Raw genomic sequence first — 21,164 nt, 5'->3', positions numbered from 1 at the left:
GTGCAATCCCAACAAAAATACAAGCAAGTTTTTCTTATGGATTTTTGACAAACTGATTCTAAAGTTTATATGGAGAGGAAAAAGACACAGAATAGGCAACAGGATATTGAAGGAGAGGAACAAAGTTGGATAAAAGATGTTACCCAAATATATTATTTACTACAGATAGAAATTAAAAGAGTGTGGTATCAGTGAAAGATTAGACAAATAAATCAATGGAGCAGAATAAACAGCCCAGAAATAGACCCACATAAATATAGTCAACTGATCTTTGACAAAGGAGCAAAGGCAATACAGTGGAGCAAAGATAGTCTCTTCAACAAATGGTGCTAGAATAATTGGATATCCACATGCAGAAGAAAAGAAAGAAAGAAAGAGCCTGAATTTAGAAAAAGACCTTACACCTTTCACAAAAATTAACTCCAAATGGATCACAGACCTAAACGTAAAACACAAAAGTGTAAAACTTTTAGAAGATAACATACAAGAAAATCTAGATGACTCTGGGGATGGCAATGATCTTTTAGATACAACACCAAAGGCATGATCCATGAAATAAATAATTGAGAAGCTGGATTTCATTAAAATTAAAACTTCTGCTCTGTGAAAGACAATATCAAGAAAATGAGAAGACAAGCCACAGACTGGGAAAAAGTATTTGCAAAAGACATATCTAATAAAGGAGGGTTATCCAAAATATACAAAGAACTCTTAAAATTCAACAATAATAGAGCAAACAACCTGATTAAAAAGAGGACCAAAGACTTTAACCTCATCAAAAGAGATACAGAAATGGCAAATTAGTATACAAAAGTGTGATCCATGTCATGTCATTAGAGACATGCAAATTAAAACAATGAGATATACCTGTTAAAATGGTCAAAATCTCAAACATTGACAACACCAAAGTGCTGAGGAGGATGTGGAGCAAGAAACTTTCATTTATTGCTTATGGGAATGCAAAATTGTACAATTAATTTGAGAGACAGTTTGGCAGTTTCTTACAAAATGAAATACACTCTTACCATATAATACAGCAATTGTACTACTTGGTATCTTTCCAGAAGAGTTAAAAACATTGTCTACACAAAAACCTTCACACTAATGTTTATAGCAGATTTGTTCATAACTGCCAAAACTTAGAAGCAATAAAAATGTCCTTTAGCGGGTGAATGGATACATAAACTGTAGTACATCCAGACAATGGAATATTATTCAGTCTAAAATGAAATGCGCTATCAAAGAATGAAAAGATTTGGAGGAAACTTAAGTGCATATTACTAAGTGACAGAAGGCAATCTGAAAAGATCACCTATATGATATTCTGGAAAAGGCAAAACTGGAAGACAATAAAATGATCAATGGTTACTGGGATTATGGGTGTGAAGAGATGAGTAGGCAGAGCACGGAAGATTTTTAAGGCACTAAAATACTCTGTATGTTATTATAATGATAGATACCTGTCATTACTCATTTGCCCAAATACTTAGAATGTAAAAATTCAAGAGAGAATCCTAAGATAAACTATGGACTTTGGGTGATTATGATGTGTCAATGTAGGTTCATCCTTGATTAAAAAAAAAAAAGTACCCATCTGTTGAGTGTTGTTGGTAATGGGAGAGGCTATGCATGTGTGGGGGCAGGTTGTTTAAGGGAAATCTCTGTACATTTTCTCAATTTCATAGTAAATGTAAGACTGCTTATAAAATAAAGTTTTCAAAAAGTTATTATACATGTTTATTTTATTTTTAACCACATTTCCTTTTTGGAAAATAAAATACTCTGAGGTACATAAGAACTGGAGAAAGAGGTGCACATAGGTGTTAGTTATATTGACAGTAAGTTCATACAACTAAACTCAGTAGATGTTTTTCAGTCTTTAATCTACTTGTCTTTAAGCAGCAATCCTTCCTGAAGAAATATCTTTCTTTGGCCTTTGGAATACCACATTCTGTCATTTGTTTTCCTGCTTCTGTTCTGCTTTCTTCTTAATCTTCCTGATTCTTTCTTTCTTTGTTCAACATGTAAAAGGTAGATTAATTTATGCCTTAGTTTGAAGTACTCTTTCTTATCTTCCAACTCTAAAATTTCTTTTTAAGTGAATCCATTTTATCCATGGATTCAGGTACCACCAAGTAAAATGATTCACATTACCTTAACACAGAGATTTTGCCTGTATTCTAGAATCTTAAAAGTAGCTGTCATCTTGACATTTCTACTTGAATATGTCAAAGCTATTCCAAGCTCAACATGCATAACACTGAACTGATGACCCCTCCAACCAAATTAAAACAAAACTACGATGACTCAAAGAAAACCCAGAAGCCCCAAACCCTGTTTTATCAGTTTAACAGTGTTCCTTATCTTGACAAAAGGTAACATCACTCATTCAATTGTCCCTCCTAAATAGGATTTATCTTTTCATTCATTAATTTGATTTATTGTGTGCCAGACATTATTTTGTATGTTTAGAATAATATCATTAAATAAAACAGACACAGATTCCTGCCCACCTGAGGAAACAATTTAATCTCATCTACACCCCTATCTATCAAATTCTAAATTTTTGCCACCTAACAGTCTCTTAACTTTGTGCACTTTGTTTCAACATGAGCATGAGCTAGTCTAACTACCATTAATTCTCATTTGTACCATTACTAAATTAGCCTTCTGACTGGTCTTTCTTCTCTATTCTTGTCCCTTTCAATACCTATTCTATTTCCTGTGGCCAGAACGATCTTTACAAAATACTAATCTCATCATGTCCTCTTCTTGTTCAAAAATTATTCAATAGTTCTCCATTACTCTCAAGCTTAAGACCAAAATATTTCACACAGCCTGTAAGGTTCCACATAATTTGGCCACTATTAATATCTCCAGCCTAAGTTTCTTATTTTGCTTTTCTTAACTCTTTCCACTCTTGCCCACTGACCTTTTTTCATGTGTCCTTGAGAACACAAAAATCTCTCCCACCAAAGCTTTCAGACATGCTCTTCCTCGTGTTGGAAATGCAGGTCAACTCCATTCCTACCCATCTTTGACAAGGTAACTTATCATAATTCATAACTGAAGTTAATTATTGCACAGTTAGAGAAGTGGAACTCAGAAATGAGTTCCTACACTAGTGATACTTAATTTTATATAGGACTATGCACTTCCTCTTATGAGTACTTGAGACAATTATAATCATATTATATCATAACAAATCAAAATAAGGACGAAGGGAAATCTGCTTTCAGTAATGATAAAATAGATTATATTAATCCAATTCTCACATAGTTGACAATTATAAACATTGGACAAAATTAAGAAGAAACAATAGGAAACATTGAAGAGTCACAAGACATAGCAAAATGGAGGTGAATCTATCCTAAAAGAAGGAAAATATGCTGGGTGAACTTTGCATTAATGCAGCTTTCTGCCTGAGGGAATGCCCCAGTTTGCTCACCATAGTGTGGTTAGAAGTCAGGCACAAAGATACTATTTGAAGAGAAAAGAACAGAGTTTGAGCCTACTGTAGTGGCTGAAAATTAAGTGGGAAATCCTGAGATAGAGGGATCCAGAGCAGGAGAATTACAAAAATCTACAAATTACACCACCCAAGTCCTTGACTGAACTCTGAACTACATATATGCAGGATATAATCCAGATAGCTCAAAGAAAGCAATATGATGAGGATGATTATAATTTTTGTGACTTTCTGTTTGAATAAAAAAAAAAATTCCCACCGCCCCCCAAAAAGAAAGAAAGCAATAGATGAAAGGATGAAAGAACTAAGCATAGATTTCACCTGCTGTCAAACACAGGGGAAAAGAGTTTGAACTTTGACTCCAGTCAAGTTAGTTAACTGCTAGAACAAAATTCATCACGTTTCATTGAAAGGTAAGAACATTCAGTGTCTCCATGATATATTAGGAAAATGTCTAACATAATATAAAAATGATGAAACACATTTAAAAATAAGAAAATATAATTAATATTTAAAAAATATCAATGTAAATAAACTCTAAGATGATCCAGAAGTTGAGACTAACAGATGGGAACTTTAGAGAAAGTATCATATTATAAATATGTTCAAATACTTAAAGGAAAACACAGTTATAAACAATGGAGGGATGATGAATATTGACAGAGGTATGGAAACTTAAAAGAAAGAACCAAATGGAAATTCTACACCTAACATTTACAACATCTGAAATGAAATAGTTGCTATATGAACTTAACAGCAAATTAGAGGTGGCAAAATAATGTGTAAGTGAACTTGAAGATAGATCAATAGGAAATTCCAAGTCTGAAGAAGTGTGAGAAAAAATGATAGAAAAGAAGGAACAGAATCTCAGCTATCTGTATAAAAACATCAACAATTCTAACATAAAAGTAATTGAAATCTCCTAAAAAAAGGTAAAGGAGAATTGGATACAAAACTATTTTTAAATGATGATGGCTGAAATTTTCATAAATTTGCTAAAAGATATAACTTATAAGTCCAAGATAAAAAAAAAAAAACTCAAAAGACGTTCACAAACCTCAGTAATGATAGATGACAAGGAAAATATCATTGATACCTCATAGTCAAACAACTGTGTACCGAAGATAAAGACACAACCCCAAATGTCGGCAGAGAAAAACAACCCACTACATACAGCAGAACAATATAAATATTGCCACTCTTTGGCTAATATCACTAAAATAATTATGGCTTCACAATACTGGTGTGAGACTGTGTAAAGAAAAAAGTATTTTCATTACAATACACATCACATGTTGAGGACTTTTTGTGTGTCGTATCTTTTAGTTCATCAAGGTGTAATATTCATTTACAGTGAGGAAATATTTACTTAAATATAAGGGTAGTCTACACTTACAATATTTAAAACCCCTTGGGAGCATTCCTTCTAGACCTGACCTACTATTAACACAGCCCTGTTAGTGTTCTAACTAGTCAGTTTTCCCCAAAGTGCCACTGCACTGTTCCAGGTGCCCAAAGGAGGAACAAGACTCTGGCTATAAGAATTAAAACTGAAAATGTGTTTTGAAATTCATAGCATTTTCCTTATGGGAGCTTCATGTTATATTCAGTGGTTTCAACCTTCTCTCTTATTAATTCTCGTCAGAAACATGGAACAGTGGAAAATGATGGAAATAGCATCTCTAAAAAATCTATTAACAAAATTTTATATCCAAAAAGTTTTATATAGAAAAATATATTTCAAAAATAAAGTAAGGGCTTCCCTGGTGGTGCAGTGGTTGAGAGTCTGCCTGCCAATGCATGGGACACGGGTTCGTGCCCCGGTCCGGGAGGATCCCACATGCCACGGAGCGGCTGGGCCCATGAGCCATGGCCACTGAGCCTGTGCATCTGGAGCCTGTTCTCCACAGTGGGAGAGGCCACAACAGTGAGAGGCCCGTGTACCACAAAAAAAAAAAAGTAAAAAAACAAGTTTTCGATAAACAAGACTAAGAGAATCTGCTTGTATTAAACACACACTACAATAAATGTAGAAGGATTGTTTTTTTTCTGGCTACGGATAACAGACATGAAATTGAAATGTGGATTTAAAGCAAGGAATGGAGAGCATATAAATGGTAAATATGTGAATAAATATAAAAGACTATATTTTTCTTATATAATTTCTTTAAAAAGACATGACTGCATAAAGCAAAATATTATAACACTATCCTGGGGTTTATACAGTAGGTAGTTGTATTAAGTAAGGCAAATAGCTCAAAGAATGGAAAATGGTAATAGAACTATACCATTTCAAAGTTGTTATCATGAATTTAAAGTATATGATATTAGCTCTAAGTACATGGTGATAATTTAGAAATATATATTGTATTTCTCAGAGTAACCAATAAAAAAAATGCAAAAAAGGCCCTCCAAATGAAAAAAAGGAGGATTAAAATAGGATGATAAAATTTATCTAACTCAAAACAAATGAAACATGAAAGAAAAGATGACATAGGTAACAAATAAATAGAAAATTGTTAGATCTAAGTCCAACCACAAAAATAATTACATTAAAAATAAATGGATAAACCACTCCATTTAAAAGTCAGGCAAGATATAAAGGCAAGACCAAGCTACTAGTTGTCTATAAGAGATATATTTAAATATAAAGACACATTTAGTTAAAAGTAAAAGGATAGCAAAGAATATATAACATTCAAATAGTAATCATTAAAACCCTGGAATGGCTGTTTTAATATCAGACAAAATCAATTTCAAAAAAAAAAGGAAGTATTTCTACAGATAAAGAGGGACATTTCCTCATCATAAAAAAGGTCAATTTATCAGGAAGATATAATAATCCTGAATGACTAAGCATCTAATAATAGAGCTTCAAAATACAGGGATTAAAAACCTGACAGAACTAAGGAAATATGGAGAAGTCTGTAACCATTGCTGGAGAGTTTAAGAACACCTTTTCAGTAACTGATAGAAAACTTAAACAAAAAAATCAGTAAATACATAGAAGTTTTAAAACAACTTTATCAACTATATTGGCTCAAATGACATTTATGGAACAATTCACCCAATGAGTACAGAATAAACACCACATCATGGATCATAAAACAGTGTACTCAATATAATTAAAAATTGAAATATTTTAGAGCATGTTCTTTGACTACAATATTAGAAAGCAATAACAAGTTATCTAGAAAATCTCCAAGTATTGGAAAACTTGACAACTCACTTCTAAATGATCCAAACATCAAAGAATAAATCATATGGGAAATTATAAAATGTTTCGAACTGACTTATAATTAAATACAGCACATTATAATTTGTGAGAAGCTCTACAATATATATAGGGTCATTTTTAATTTTAAATGCTTATATTAGAAAAAAATAAAGGTAACAAATTAATGGCTTAAGCTTTCATCTTTTGAAGATAGTAAAAATAAATAAATCTAGAGAATGTAAAAAGAAGTAATAAAGATGAGAACAGCAATAATCATGTAGGAAAAAAGCACTACAAGCAATTAACATAGGAATATTTGGTTGTTTGCAAAGAATAATATAATAAACTCCTAAAAGAAATAAACAATAAAACAGAAAGCACACAAATTGCCAACATAAGAAATAAAAAAGAGACATCAACACCAATCCTAAGACACTATAAACTAAAAATGGAATATTATAAATAACTTTATACCAACAAATTTAATAACAGATTAAATGGACAAATTCCCTGGTGAACCTAATTCACCAGAAGTGGAACAAAATAAAATAGAAAACCTGCAAAGCATAAAATTTATTGAATATGTCGAATTCATTACCAAAAGCATTTACACAAAGAAAATTTAAGCCATATGGTTTCTAAGGGTTTATTCTAATAAATATTTATGGAAGAAATAACATCAGGATTACATAAACTCTTTCAAGTAATAAAAAAAATGGGAGACCATTTCCAAATCACTTTATGAAGCAAGCAACATCCTGATAACAAAACCTGACAAAGATATGCATTGAAATAAGATATTACAGACAAATATCCTCCCATTGACATAAAAGCAAAAATTCTTAATATTGTTAAATTAAGCCCAATAATACAGAGGAAGAATCATACATTATGATTTGTGTGTATATCGCCATCTATCAAACACATCATATTTATTGGCAAAATATCAAAAGATAATCCTCTCCCCTCCAAGATCAAAAACAAAGCAAAGATGTCTACCCTCACCAATTTGATTCATTATTGTACTGAAGGTCCTAGCCAGTGTAATAAGACAAGAAAAATAAATAAAAGGCAGAAAGATGGGAAAGGAAGAAGTAAAACTGTATTCATAGGTAGCATGGTTGCTATATAAAAAGATGAATGACAAAGATTGTACAAAGCAACTATTAATATAGATTAAAAAGTTTAACAATGTTGACAGATACAAAATCAACTTACCATAAACAACTATATTTCTATATAATAGTAACAAAAATTGGTAAACACATAGTTTTAAAAAGCAGTTCCATATAAAATAACATCAAATAACAAAAATAATTAGCAATAAATTTAACATAAGAGATGCAAAACTGAGCAGATTTTAAAATACCTAAATAAAAGATATACTACAATCATGGATGGGAAGACAGGATTTTGTTCAGATGTTAATTCTCATATACATACAGTCTCAGTTATCATAGCAACAGACTTTTTAAATTGACATTGACTAGGTGATTCTAAAATTTATATGAAAATATAAAGGGCTTAGAATAGCAAATCTAACTCTTTAAAAAAAAATTGAAGAATTTACACAACCTGATATCAAGATTTATTGTGAGCCTACAGTAATTGAGACAGTGTGGCATTAACACAAAAATAGACAAATAGGTCAATGGAACAGAATGCTAAACATAGAAATAGATCCACAATTATACAATTGAAATTCAATTAAGATTTCCCTGGTGGCGCAGTGGTTAAGAATCCGCCTGCCAGTGCAGGGGACACGGGTTGGAGCCCTGGTCTGGGAAGATCTCACATGCCATGGAACTAAGCCCATGAGTCACAACTACTGAGCCTGCACTCTAAAGCCTGCAAGCCACAACTACTGAGCCCGCATGCTGCAACTACTGAAGCCCGCATGCCTAGAGCTCGTGCCCAGCAAAAAAAAGAAGCCACCGCAATGAGAAACCCATGCACCTCAATGAAGAGTAGCCCTGGCTTGCCACAACTAGAGAAAGCCTGAGAGCAGCAATGAAGACCCAACACAGACAAAAATAAAATTAATTAATTAATTAATTAATTAACTTAAAAAAAAAGAAATTCAATTTTAAAAAGCACCAAAATAATTCAATTGTGAGACAGTAATCTTTACAACAAATGATGTTGGAACTACTAGATATTCAAAGAGAAATGAACCTCAACCTCTGCCTAAAGTGATATGCAAACATTGTTTCAAATGAACAATAAAACTAAACCTAAAAGCAAGCTAAAAATACATGCTTCTATAATAAGACAGGATAATAATTTTCTGACCTGGGGACAGGCAAATTTTCATAGGTAAAACACAGAAATTTGTAGGCATAAAAGAAAAAAATATAAATTAGACTTCATTTAAATTAAAATTTCTGCTTATAAGAAGATTACATTAAAAATTAATAGGCAATACTCATACTGGCAGGAAATCTATATGCATGTGTATGTATGTATATGTTGTATATAAATGTATATACGCATATATGTGTTGTGTATATATATATATATATATATATATGAGATGAAGAATTTGTATCCAGACTATATCAAGAACTCCTATAACTCAATAATAAAAAGATTTAACAGAATACAGTGGAACAAGGGAGGCAAAAATCTTGAACAGACATATGTAAACGCCAAAGCCGATAAGCATACAAAAGAGTTTTTATTATCATTACCCATCAAGGAAACACAAATTAAATTCATAATGTAATACCACTGCTCACCTGCTTGAATGGCTAAAATTAACAAGCCTGACAACACCGAATATTGTATGTGAAGCAATAAGAACTTTCATACATTGCTTGTGGGAATACAAAATACCACAATCACTTTTGGAAAAGGTTTAGCAGTTTCTTATATAATTTCAAACATACACCTACCCTATAACCAAGTAATTACACTCTTAGGTATTTATGCAATAGAAATGAGGACATATTTTCTCAGAGAGGCTTGTACAGAATATTCATAGAAGATTTACTCTTAAAAACTCCAAACTGGAAACAATTCAAAAGTTCATGAAGAGTACATGATTTTTTTTTTAATTATGGTATATTTATTATCACAATAGAATATTATTCAATAACTAAAAAGGAACAAACCACGGATTATGCCACAGTATGGATAAATCTCACAGATATTATACTGAGTGAAAGAACATAGATACAAAATCATATACTTTATGATTATTTATATGAACTTTTAGAGAAGGGAAAACTTGTCTTATAATAATAATTTAAAAAAAGGTTACCTCGGGCTTCCCTGGTGGCGCAGTGGTTGAGAGTCCGCCTGCTGATGCAGGGGACACGGGTTCATGCCCCGGTCTGAGAAGATCCCACATGCCACGGAGCGGCTGGGCCCGTGAGCCACGGCCGCTGGGCCTGCGTGTCCGGAGCCTGCGCTCCGCAACGGGAGGGGCCACAACAGTGAGAGGCCCGCGTACCGCAAAAAAAAAAAGTTACCTCTGGCAGAGGAGGCAGAGAAGGAAATGAGAATTGACTGAAAAGGGGCACGAGGGAACTTTCTGGAATGATGGAGATATTCTATATCTTGATTAGGATGGTGATTATATGGAGATACATATATATATATATATACCCACATATGTAAAATGTTATTAATACATACATGTGTGTACATTTTAATTTATGCAAATTATATCAAAATAAATTTGTTTTTAATACATACATACAATATTTTAAAATAAAATTTTATACATACAATACATATTTCATAGAGAATAACAGCAATACAAATGACTGTTGACTTCTCACCAGAAGTCTTTATGGTGTTAAAGATGACAAAACAAAACTATCTTGAATTCCATCTTCAGTAAAAATATCCCTCAAGATACTTTTTCAGAGAAACAAAAATCAGAGAATTTGTTTCCAGCTGACCTACACTATTAAAAACTTTTCAAAATGCTAACTGAATTTATTCAGACTGAAAAAAAAAGATACCAGATGGAACTCTGGATGAGCAGGAAGAAATAAAGAACATCAGAATAGATACATATGTGGGTAAATATAAAAATACTTTCCAAAAAGTGTCTTATTTTTATATGTAGTTTTAAATTTAAAATACAGTTGTCCCTCATCACCAGTGGGGGATTGGTTCCAGGACCCGCCTCAGTTTCCCAAATCCAGGATGCTCAAATCCCATAGTCTGCCCTCCTCCCTATACATGATGCTCCACATCTGTGGATTCAACAAGCTGGAGATCATGTAGTATTGTAATATTTATTGAAGAAAATCTGCCTCTAAGCAGACCTGTATATAAATGTATATACACATTTCAAACTGTGTTGTTCAAGGGTCAACTGTACTATTAACTACTTAAAATAATAACAATATATTATGATGTATACTGTATGTGGAAGTAAAATGTATAACAATTGGAGTATAAAGGGTGGGAAAAGGCAAAATGTAATTAATTAAGATTTCATAAAGTAATATCCTATATTATTTGAAGATAAACTGTAAATACTTAAAGATATTTATTGTAATCTCTACAGCACTAGCTAAAAAAATAACACAAAATAATATAGCTAAAAAAGCAATCCAGAGAATGAAAATGAACACTGAAAATACTGTTTCACTCCCCACGCCCACCCCCCCAAAAAGATAGGAAAGAAAGACTAGAGGAACAAAGAATAAATAAGCTAAATGGAAAACGTAAATCATATCTATAATTACATGAAATGAAAATGAACTAACCACATCAATTAAAAGGCAAAGAATAAAAAACTGAATTTAAAAAAGACCAAACCGTAGGCTGTTCACAAGAAACACACTTTAAATGTAGAGCACAGACGGTTGGAAATAATAGGGTAAAAAAAGATACATCATGCAGCCTTAAACATAAGAAAGCTGGTGTAGCTATATTAATATCAGACAAAGTAGACTTTAAAATATAAAGTATTATTGGAGATAAAGAGGGACATTTTACAGTGTAAAACATCCATCAGGAAGACTATAATCCCAAACACATATTCACCTAATAAGAAAGAGACAGAACCCTTCACTTTATCTGGATGTTAATGTGACTGGAAGCAAATGCTGGAAATTCTGTAGCTACATGTCAGTGATGTAGAACTCTTGTCTCAGGCAGAAGAGCAAAGACTTAGGGTAGCAGAGTGAAGGTATAGTAGGAATCTATGCATCTACCCACTTGCTTATACTGTTCAACCATTTGTCTTACCTCCCTGGGTCCTGTCTTACTTCTAAACTTCCAGTTTTAAGTAAATTAATATTTGTAGTCCAAAGCATCCTACTCAACACAGTGAAAAATAAACATATAATTGCTAAATTAAATAAGTAAGATAAAAATAATCCTGCAAATAAATTAGAAACTTAGTTCTCATGAGCAGATTCCGAGGAATCTAGGAGTGTCTGAATCACCTACTAATTAAAAGGCTAATATTGAGGAAGCATTAAAGATTTTTCTAGAACGCTCAGGGTCATGTAAATCCACTGGGAAGAATGTCAATTTTATGATCTTCAAAGATGATATTTTAGATTTTTCCTTTGGAATATTTTAATTGTAGATAAGCCAGTCTCAGATGTATCTTGAGTCAAACAGAGATACTTTATTAAACCCCAGTTTATTCTTTAAATGACCACTCTGATATCCTTGCCTCTGAGTAAACCTCCCTCACCATGTCCAGTCGGGAAAAACTCTTTCTTCAGGCACCTGCGTCTCTTCTTCTATCCTTCCTTGTATCCGTTACTCTGTATTTAATTCTTTTTTTTTTTTTTTGGTTCTTCATTTATCAACTCAACCAATGGATATGCTTCTTGAAAATAAGTTTCATGCTTTACATGTCTTCATATTCATGTCTGGTTTAGTGCTTATCTGAGTGAATGTTGAAATAAATTGAATCAAATCCGATGAAATCTAATCCAATAAAATTTATATATTTGTGACAACGTTGATCTTTTTTCAAATCTGTTAGTGTATCTTGGACCTATATGTGTATGCATAAAGTTAAGTTTTTCAAATTAAAAGAAATAGACACTCTCTTTAGCTACTTTAAGTCAAGTGAGTTTATTTTAAGGACCTATGTGTCAGTAAATGATGAAAGAGCTCAGATGAACCTGGACTATTTGTTGCTCAGTTTTTTGGAAACTCTAGGTTGGAGTTATTTACTGACATCTAGCAGAAGCAGGAGTTCACGACCTTCACTTTAGTCATTAATATGAATTTAAAATGGAGACACTAAAAAAATTAAAGCACTAACATGGTTAAAAATACTCATGTATGTACTCACCACTCAGACTTGACAACTGATAACATTGTCATATTTGCTTCAAGTCTCTTTTTTTCCTAAAAGAAACAAAACACTACAAGGTTGAACACATTTTCAAGCAGTCTCAGGCCCATTTTTCTTCCTCTTCTCCAGAAGCAGCCACTAATATGAATTTAGAGTATACCATTTTCTTTATTTTTACTTACATATATATAAATATATATTCACAATCCATATATATTTCCTGTATATTAACAACCATTTTAATTACTCCTCTCCAATCTTCAACATTACTATTTAGTATTTTAATTCCACCTCATTTTTTTACACATGCAAAAAAATGTTATTTTAAAATTTACATTTAATACTTGTGCTTATTTATTTATTTAAATTTTGCTCATATTTGCTTATTACATATTACTGCTTCCTTCTGGGTTTATTTTTTTTCCTGCTTAAGTATATTTCTTATTCATAAATTCCATGGACAATGCTTTCAGTTAGCATTTTTTTGGTAGTGTTTTTATTTCATCCCCAGATTTGAATTATAGTTTAGCTGGGTATATAATTTGAGGGTTGACAGTTTTATTTTTCCCTCAGCACTTTGATAATATTATTCCAAAAGTCAGCCAGCCTCAATTTTTGCTGATAAGAACATTTTCAGTGGTCAGTTTCCTGGGCAATCTTGTGCAAATTCTGAGTACTGGAAGTTCCTCTATGCGACAGTTTTCTGGTTGCCTCTGCTTAGGTCCTATGGGTAGGCTGGTTCCAACTATTTTTTAATCAGGTTTCCTACTTGAGGTTCTTCCAAATAGCTCAGGTGGTATAAATTTGGGTTGCACACAGGTATAGGACTAAGATCTCAGTCTCTTACAGGTCACTTGGTTCATGCCTATGACTTCAGAAGCCATTGCTCAGTGAGAAGAGATTTCAGAGATTTTAAGACGTTACACATATACAGAGCAGCACTTATTTGGCTTCTGGTTTATACTAAGAGCTCAAATACAGTCCTAACTGTATGTGGGGATTAAAGTCTTGACCAATTTTTGCATGTAGCATTAAAAATTCAAGTCACTAAAGCATATAACCTTATTCTCACAGAGGCAACATGTTGCAACTCTTGCTCATAGCTATGGCTCTGGGATTATTTTTTTTATTTCTGGCATCTGGATATTTCCCTTTATTGCTTTATAGGCTATCTAACTGTTTTAAATTTATTTAAAATACATTAGCCAGCATTAGTATGTGTTCAAAGAAAGAGCAAGAACTTCTGCTCTATTAAGTCTGTCCTTTAGACCAGAAGTCTGACTCTTCTGTTCCCTCAGTCTGCTTCTTTTTGAGTTTCTACCTATTTAATAGCCTTTGCCCCTGTGAACAGATATTTTATGCTAGACCACATCATATGTTAGCAGCCAGTTTATGGATTTGCTGCTTTTGGGCCAGTCTATGTTACTGAGCTGACTCAAAGAACAACCCTAGTCAGCTTCTTTTAGTAGAGGTGATAGGTTGGGACTTGGAAAGATATTAGGCCTGGTAGGCACTATTATTAACATATTTTGTATAGTCTGTAATGTAAAGTTCTAACTTATGAAATGAGTAATAGATTGGATATTGCTTAAGAAATAATAGTGTCACATAATAGATATGCTAAATTATTTTTTGAAAGAGTGAGTACATCAATGAATGAATGGTCTATGTTTTCATATAGGCTCTGCAGTCATTTGATTTGAGCAAAAACTTCTCTGTTCCTCAATTTCCTCAACTTTAAAATAGTGAGAATAAAATTGGTTCTGCCTACTTCACAGGTTGTTACAAGAACAGAATCACAAGGAGGCAGAGTATGTGGAAATATTTTGAAACTGTAAAATGCTATATAAATGTGATTTATTGCTATTGCTGTTGTCATAACATAACAGAAAGTTACATTTGGATTCACAAGACTGTCTATGTAGTCTTATTATAATCTGTGATCTGTAATGATAAAATAATAAAGCTGATTAATCATTAAGCCATTCTTGATCATATTTCATTATCATAATACGTTATTGGTGCCAAAAATGTAAACAACCATTTAAAAATTGTGCTGATTGAAATGTTAGGAGACAGCCTGATTTGTGAAGAAAACTTAGTCTTTGGAACTAGATTTCTTTGGTTTTCAAATACAAGTTCTTCCATTTGATAGTTGTTGGATCTGAACAAGTTAGTTTCTCTGAATTTTGGTTATATAACTTTTGAAACAGGGATAATTATACCAGCCTCTGATTGTCGTAGGAATGGCACGATGTCCGTCAGTGAGGGTAGGTAGACCCTACTGTCCTTCGTCTCCTTCTCTCCAGCAAGTATCCTGCTGCTTCCCAATGCAATCCTGTACAGCAAATTTTAGTCAGAGAGATTGAAAACATCTACATAGTTGGAAGAAGATATTTTACTCTTCTAAAGGAAAACACTGTCCATAAGCATAACTATTTATAAAGTGTACAGCTGTGGCTTTATTTAGTACAGTTTTATCAATGTAAGCCATCACAAATGTGCTTCAAGAGATGGTCACTATCTGTGGTTAACTGAGCTTTATGGCCAGTTACTATGGACTGTTTCATGCAGTTAATGTAATTCCCTGAATAATTTTGAATGCAGATATACAGCCTAGGATTTTCCAAATGAGGGTGTGTGTAACAAAACACTGTAGTGTGTTATGGACATGATGTTGACTATGATTCTGTTACACTCCAGAGGAAAATGTTGCCTTTATGTTCTCTCTTTTAACTTTTCAAAAGATAATGTGTTTCACAAAAATAACTTACACTATGTGTCTTTGATCTGCTCTTTAAAATTGGAAAGAAATTTTGTATTCTCCAAAATGTATTTGGAGAAGTTCTCTCTGTACCCTTTATGTGTAACCTTACTCTGTTCTGTTCTGGGTTGTTGCAAATTAACAATAATTGATTAGCTAATTTATTTATAGCTCTGAATAAAAATTTGAGACTCCTGAATAAAATACGTTGAAAACTCTTCCTAAGGGTAAGCAGGTTGATAAAATGTAATAGGAAGCAGACTCCTTTGAAATATTTTGGTTTTAAACTTTTCTTTGTTTCCCTCAAGGGCAGGTTTTGTCTTCAGACTATGTGACTTGTGTTGAATATGAGCACTGTCATAATTGAATGAACCTTTAATTGTAGACTTTGGGTGGCTTTCACAAGGAAGAAGAATTTCCCCTTAATTAAATATCTTTTGCTAATTATCTCTGCATTAATGGCCTGACTGCTATTATTCACCCTGTGGGAATCATAAGTAAAAGATTTAGAGCTGAGGAAAACAGCCCTACATGAGGTCTTTTCTTCCCACTACCTAAGAGACTCACTGTTTCTGTTCTGGGTCCTAGAAGACCCAATAATTCACAGGAGCTTGGGCTTTGATTACGGGACACAGGACTTCTGACTCTCCATCATATAAAGTAGTTGTATTAGTCATGGTTCTTTTATTTATAAATGGAAGACACGCACTCCAACTGTCTTAAGGGGGAAAAAGGGAAATTTATTACTTTACATGATTGAAAAGTCCAGGGATAGAAAATACTTTAGATATTGCTGGATCCAGGGACTCATGGTACTTCAGGAGTCATTCTCTCTTCATCTCTTGGCTCCTCTGTTGGTTTTATTCAGGTAGTCTCTTCCCACAAAGCAAGGAAGGTCGTAGCAGCTCCTATTCTCTCAGTAACCCCATCAAAATACTATATTTCTTTCTGAAAATTCTAATAGTAATCCCATTACAATTTCTTTGGATGGATTTGGGCCATGTGACTTTTATAAACTAATTATAGAAGTCAGGGAAATACTACTGATTGGGTGTGCTTAAATCATATACCCTCTTCTGAATCTAATCCTAGCTGTAAAACAAGGATTGAAAGAAGGAAAGAGTTGGATACCCTTAAAAAATGAGAATTTTATTACTGTGAAATGGGGGAATGGATACCAAGATGTAAAAAAGAAAAAAAATCCATCATCGTGAATTTGTCAAGAATGTGATATATGTGTTGAGCCTGAAATAATGAATGAACAAAAGTTCCATAAGGTGAACAAGTAGCTGTAGGAGATAGAGTAGTGGGCATTTGAGGCAAAGGGGACAGGAAGACATAGGGATGGTTAAAGAGTGTGATAGTTTGGAGAAACGAGAGTAGGTTGCTGTTATGGCTAAATCTCAAAGTAACCACCTCCGTGCAGTTTCACTTCTGACAGGGACAGGGCACTTGAGATGCTAGGCGTTCTAAGGACAAAAAATTTAAAAATTATACTGTACAAATTTAGGTTGATATGTACAATGGAATATAGCTCAGCCATCAAAAAAGAATGAAATAATGCCATTTGCAGCAACATGGGTGGACCTAGTGATGTCATACTGAATGAAGTCAGACAGAGAAAGACAAATATCATATGATATCGCTTATATGTGGAATCTTAAATAATGGTATGAATGATCTTATTTACAAAACAGAATTAGAGTCACACATGTAGAAAATAATCTTATGGTTACCGGGGGGAGAGGGGGAGGGATAAATTGGGAGATTGGGTTTGATATACAAACACTACTGTTTAGAAAATAGATAACTAATAAGGATCTACTGTATGCCACAGGGAACTCTACTCAATACTGTGTAATGGCCTATATGGGAAAAGAATCTAAAATAGAGTGGATATATGTATATGTATACTGATTCACTTTGCTGTACAGCAGAAAGTAACACAACATTGTAAATCAACTATACTCCAATAAAAATTTTAAAAAAACAACAGCAAAGTTAGGTTGAAATACAAAAGTTAACGTTCAGTAGTAACCGAGGATGGCTTGATCATTGCCGGACAATGGCTTATAAAGCGTCTACCATGGCTGAGACCTTAGGGAGCATGGAGAAACTATGCAAACGACAATAATCATGCTTTCAAGAAACTCTTATTAGGGCCCTATAAAACATGTAAACAAATCATTATATACGGGACAGGAAGAAAACAGCCTAACCCTTATCCCTCACACTTCCATTAATATGGGTCAGGAGAGGGGCTTCCCTGGTGGCGCAGTGGTTGAGAGTCCGCCTGCTGATGCAGGGGACATGGGTTCGTGCCATGGTCCGGGAAGATCCCCCATGCCGCGGAGCGGCCGGGCCCATGAGCCACGGCCGCTGGACCTGCGCGTCCGGATGCTCTGCAATGGGAGAGGTCACAACAGTGAGAGGCCCGCGTACCGCAAAAAAAAAAAAAAAGCCACCTTCTCCTTGTGGCTTTCTATGAACACTATTTAAAATGGAAAGTCCCCTTGTAATACTCCTTATCCCATGTCTCTTCTTTATCTAAATCTTTAGAACTTATCACTATATAACATACTCTGTATCTTACTTACTTTACTTTTTCTCTGTTTCCACTAGAATGTAAGCCTAAGGAGAGAAAGAAATTTGATCTGTTTTGTTTACTGATGTGTTTTGAGTTTTTACAAAAGTGCTGGGCACAGAGTAGATGCTCAGTTAATATTGTTGAATGAGTGAATGAATGAAAAAACAGGAAAAATGCAATGAGAGATTTAATAGGAAAGAAAATATTTTCAGCTAATAGTATCAGAAAAATGATATTTGAACTGCACTTTGAGAGTGGACGTGGCTGATGAGTAGAAGGGTTTTCCCAGGAAGTAACAATTGGAACAAATTCACATTGATGGAAAAGTACTCAAGAAACATTGTCTTTCAGTTGGATTGGAGTGTTGACTGCAGAAGCAGGAAAGAAGTAAGTTGTTGAAGACAGGCTCAGGCTAGAGAACAGAGTATCCCAAGTGCAGGGTAAAGCAAACCAAAACAAGTTTTATTTTGTGGGAAAAGAGGTGCAGACTCTTTGGGACTTAGCGAAGTGTCATGGTCCAAGATGTATCCTAGAAAGACTAATTTGTTGGTGGTATACACAAGAGTTTAGAGAAGGGAGAGTAGAGTCATTGAGAGAAACTAGAAAAGCTACTACAAGAGGTGATGAGTCCTGAACCACAGTAGTGGTGATGAACATGGAAAGGAGGGCTGTAAGATATATTGTCTTGTAAGAGTTTCTTGACCCCTAGAGTAAACCAATATATTATGCAGGGTGTTTGGAAGAACTGATCTCTTAATTACCAATTAACCCTGCATCAACACAGTACTTTATTCATTTTTCCCGTATCATCTGAATTTTAAAATAATAAACAGGTTTAATTTTCTTCTTCTTAAATACATTAGCGAGAAATACTCTATGGTACACTGTAGGTAGAAGGTGTTTATCACAGCTTAATGTCCTGTCATTTTGAGCCTATTTAATAACAAGATCACAGATAGAACATCTGCCAATGAGCATGACGCTGATTCCAGCATCAGCTGTAATTGCAAATAGTGTGGAGCAGGGATGAGAGTCCTTTATTTGGAGGTGACAACCAGGACAGGCGTGGTACAGCTGGGACTCTTTCTACCCCTACTTGATCATGGATCATCTGTCCCCAAGCAATGCCAAGGGTAAAATTTAGTGGTGTTGGATGTGGTGCTGGGAGTCCCAGGATTCCAATATCGAAATTCATTTTACACAGTGATGAACAAAATCCTAAAATGGTACCTTTTGTAGAACACTGCATCTATAATGGAGTGGAGATGGAAGAAAGAAAGAGGCAAGGCTCTATTACTTTCTTTCCAATGATATTGGTCATAATTAATTTATTTATTTAACAAAACATCGGTGGAAAAATGTTATGTTCTCGTCTTCTTGCTAAGTGCTTAAATTAGAGATTCAGTATATAGTATCTGTCCAGAGACACTTACAGGACAGTAGGTGAAAGAGAAATGCAGAAATGCATAATTCAATAACAGAAGTCTTATGAACAATACAACTACAGAGGAAGGAGTATCCAACTCTACCAGGGAAATTTTATAGGTCTGAAAACATTTGAACTGAACTTGAGGCATTGGCAGAGCTCTAACATGAAGGAGGAAAAGAGTGGGCCTTCCAAGCAGAAGTAACATTAGCAAAGGCAAATAGAGCATAAAAGTGCATGTCATGTTCAGAAAATAGAGTGCTAGCATGTATGCAGCTCATATTCTTAGAATTCCTGGGGAGAGGAGAAAAATTTTGAAAGAATTTTGGGAAATAGATGAGCAAGAGTTGATGAACAAATGACTCAGGATGAATGGGGAGGAGAGAACTCTGAGATCTTTATTCACTTTGGGCAACTCAACTAGCATTTTATATACTTATGAAAAATCAATTCCTTAGACATCTGACTTTGGATTACTTGGAAGGAATCATAGATTGTACCTTGAAACACACAGGAAAGTCTTGCTTCATTATTATTATATCAACTCCTAGAATATCAGAGATAGAAAGGCACATAGTGATCCTTGAATTGTATTGATGGGGGAACTATGACACAGTTAGTGATTTGCTCAGCATCTCACAGTAAAAGAATTATAGTTTGAATTAGATCTCAGATCTCCTAACTCCATAGATGTTGATGTTTATACACTATATAATTTCAAAAGTAGTTTCCATTTATTTTTTGGCATGGTGAAATATATGGACATATATCACAATAGAAAGGTCCTTGGATTTTTGTTTGGGTAAAAGATTAGGGCATAAAGCTGTTAAGAAGTCAGAAGGTAACATTTTCTTCAGTCTAATTTACAAAGTAGTGACCTTAGAACTTGAGGTTAAAATTGGTTTGGAGAAATTGGAGGTAACAGAGTTGACCTGTGAAGAGGCTCCATGTAAACAATGTGTCTTCTCAAAGCTACTGGCACCAAGCAGTCACAGAAAACAGATAACGGAGGAGAACAGAAGTAAGCTGTTTAGCTTTACATGTGAAAAATGCATGTTACAGGAACTAGGTCTAAACAGACAGAAGTACTGTTTACTATTTATTATTATTAAGTCTTATTGAGAAGAAGACTTGCATCTCTTAAATATTTTTCCAACTATCACTAGACCTTGGATACTGGTGTGTGTATGTATATGATAGGGGAGGGGGTTATTTATGCATTACTAAGTAAACCAAAGAAACACAAAATTATAACATCCTACAGAGTGTCTAGTCTAACTCCAACCATTTGGGGTAGGGGTCTTAGAAGTCTGAGATACAGGGGAGAAATGACTTGATTATTAATATATAATCATTTCACTTCAGAGCTAAGACAAGAACCTGGGTTACTTCAAAGAGAGCAATTACCTGCTCATCCT

Source organism: Grampus griseus, assembly GCF_964374135.1.
Source record: "Grampus griseus genome assembly, chromosome: 5".
In the NCBI taxonomy this organism is placed as follows: Eukaryota; Metazoa; Chordata; class Mammalia; order Artiodactyla; family Delphinidae; genus Grampus; species Grampus griseus.
The sequence above is the reverse complement of the archived record's forward strand: the minus strand, read 5'-3'. Positions refer to the sequence as shown.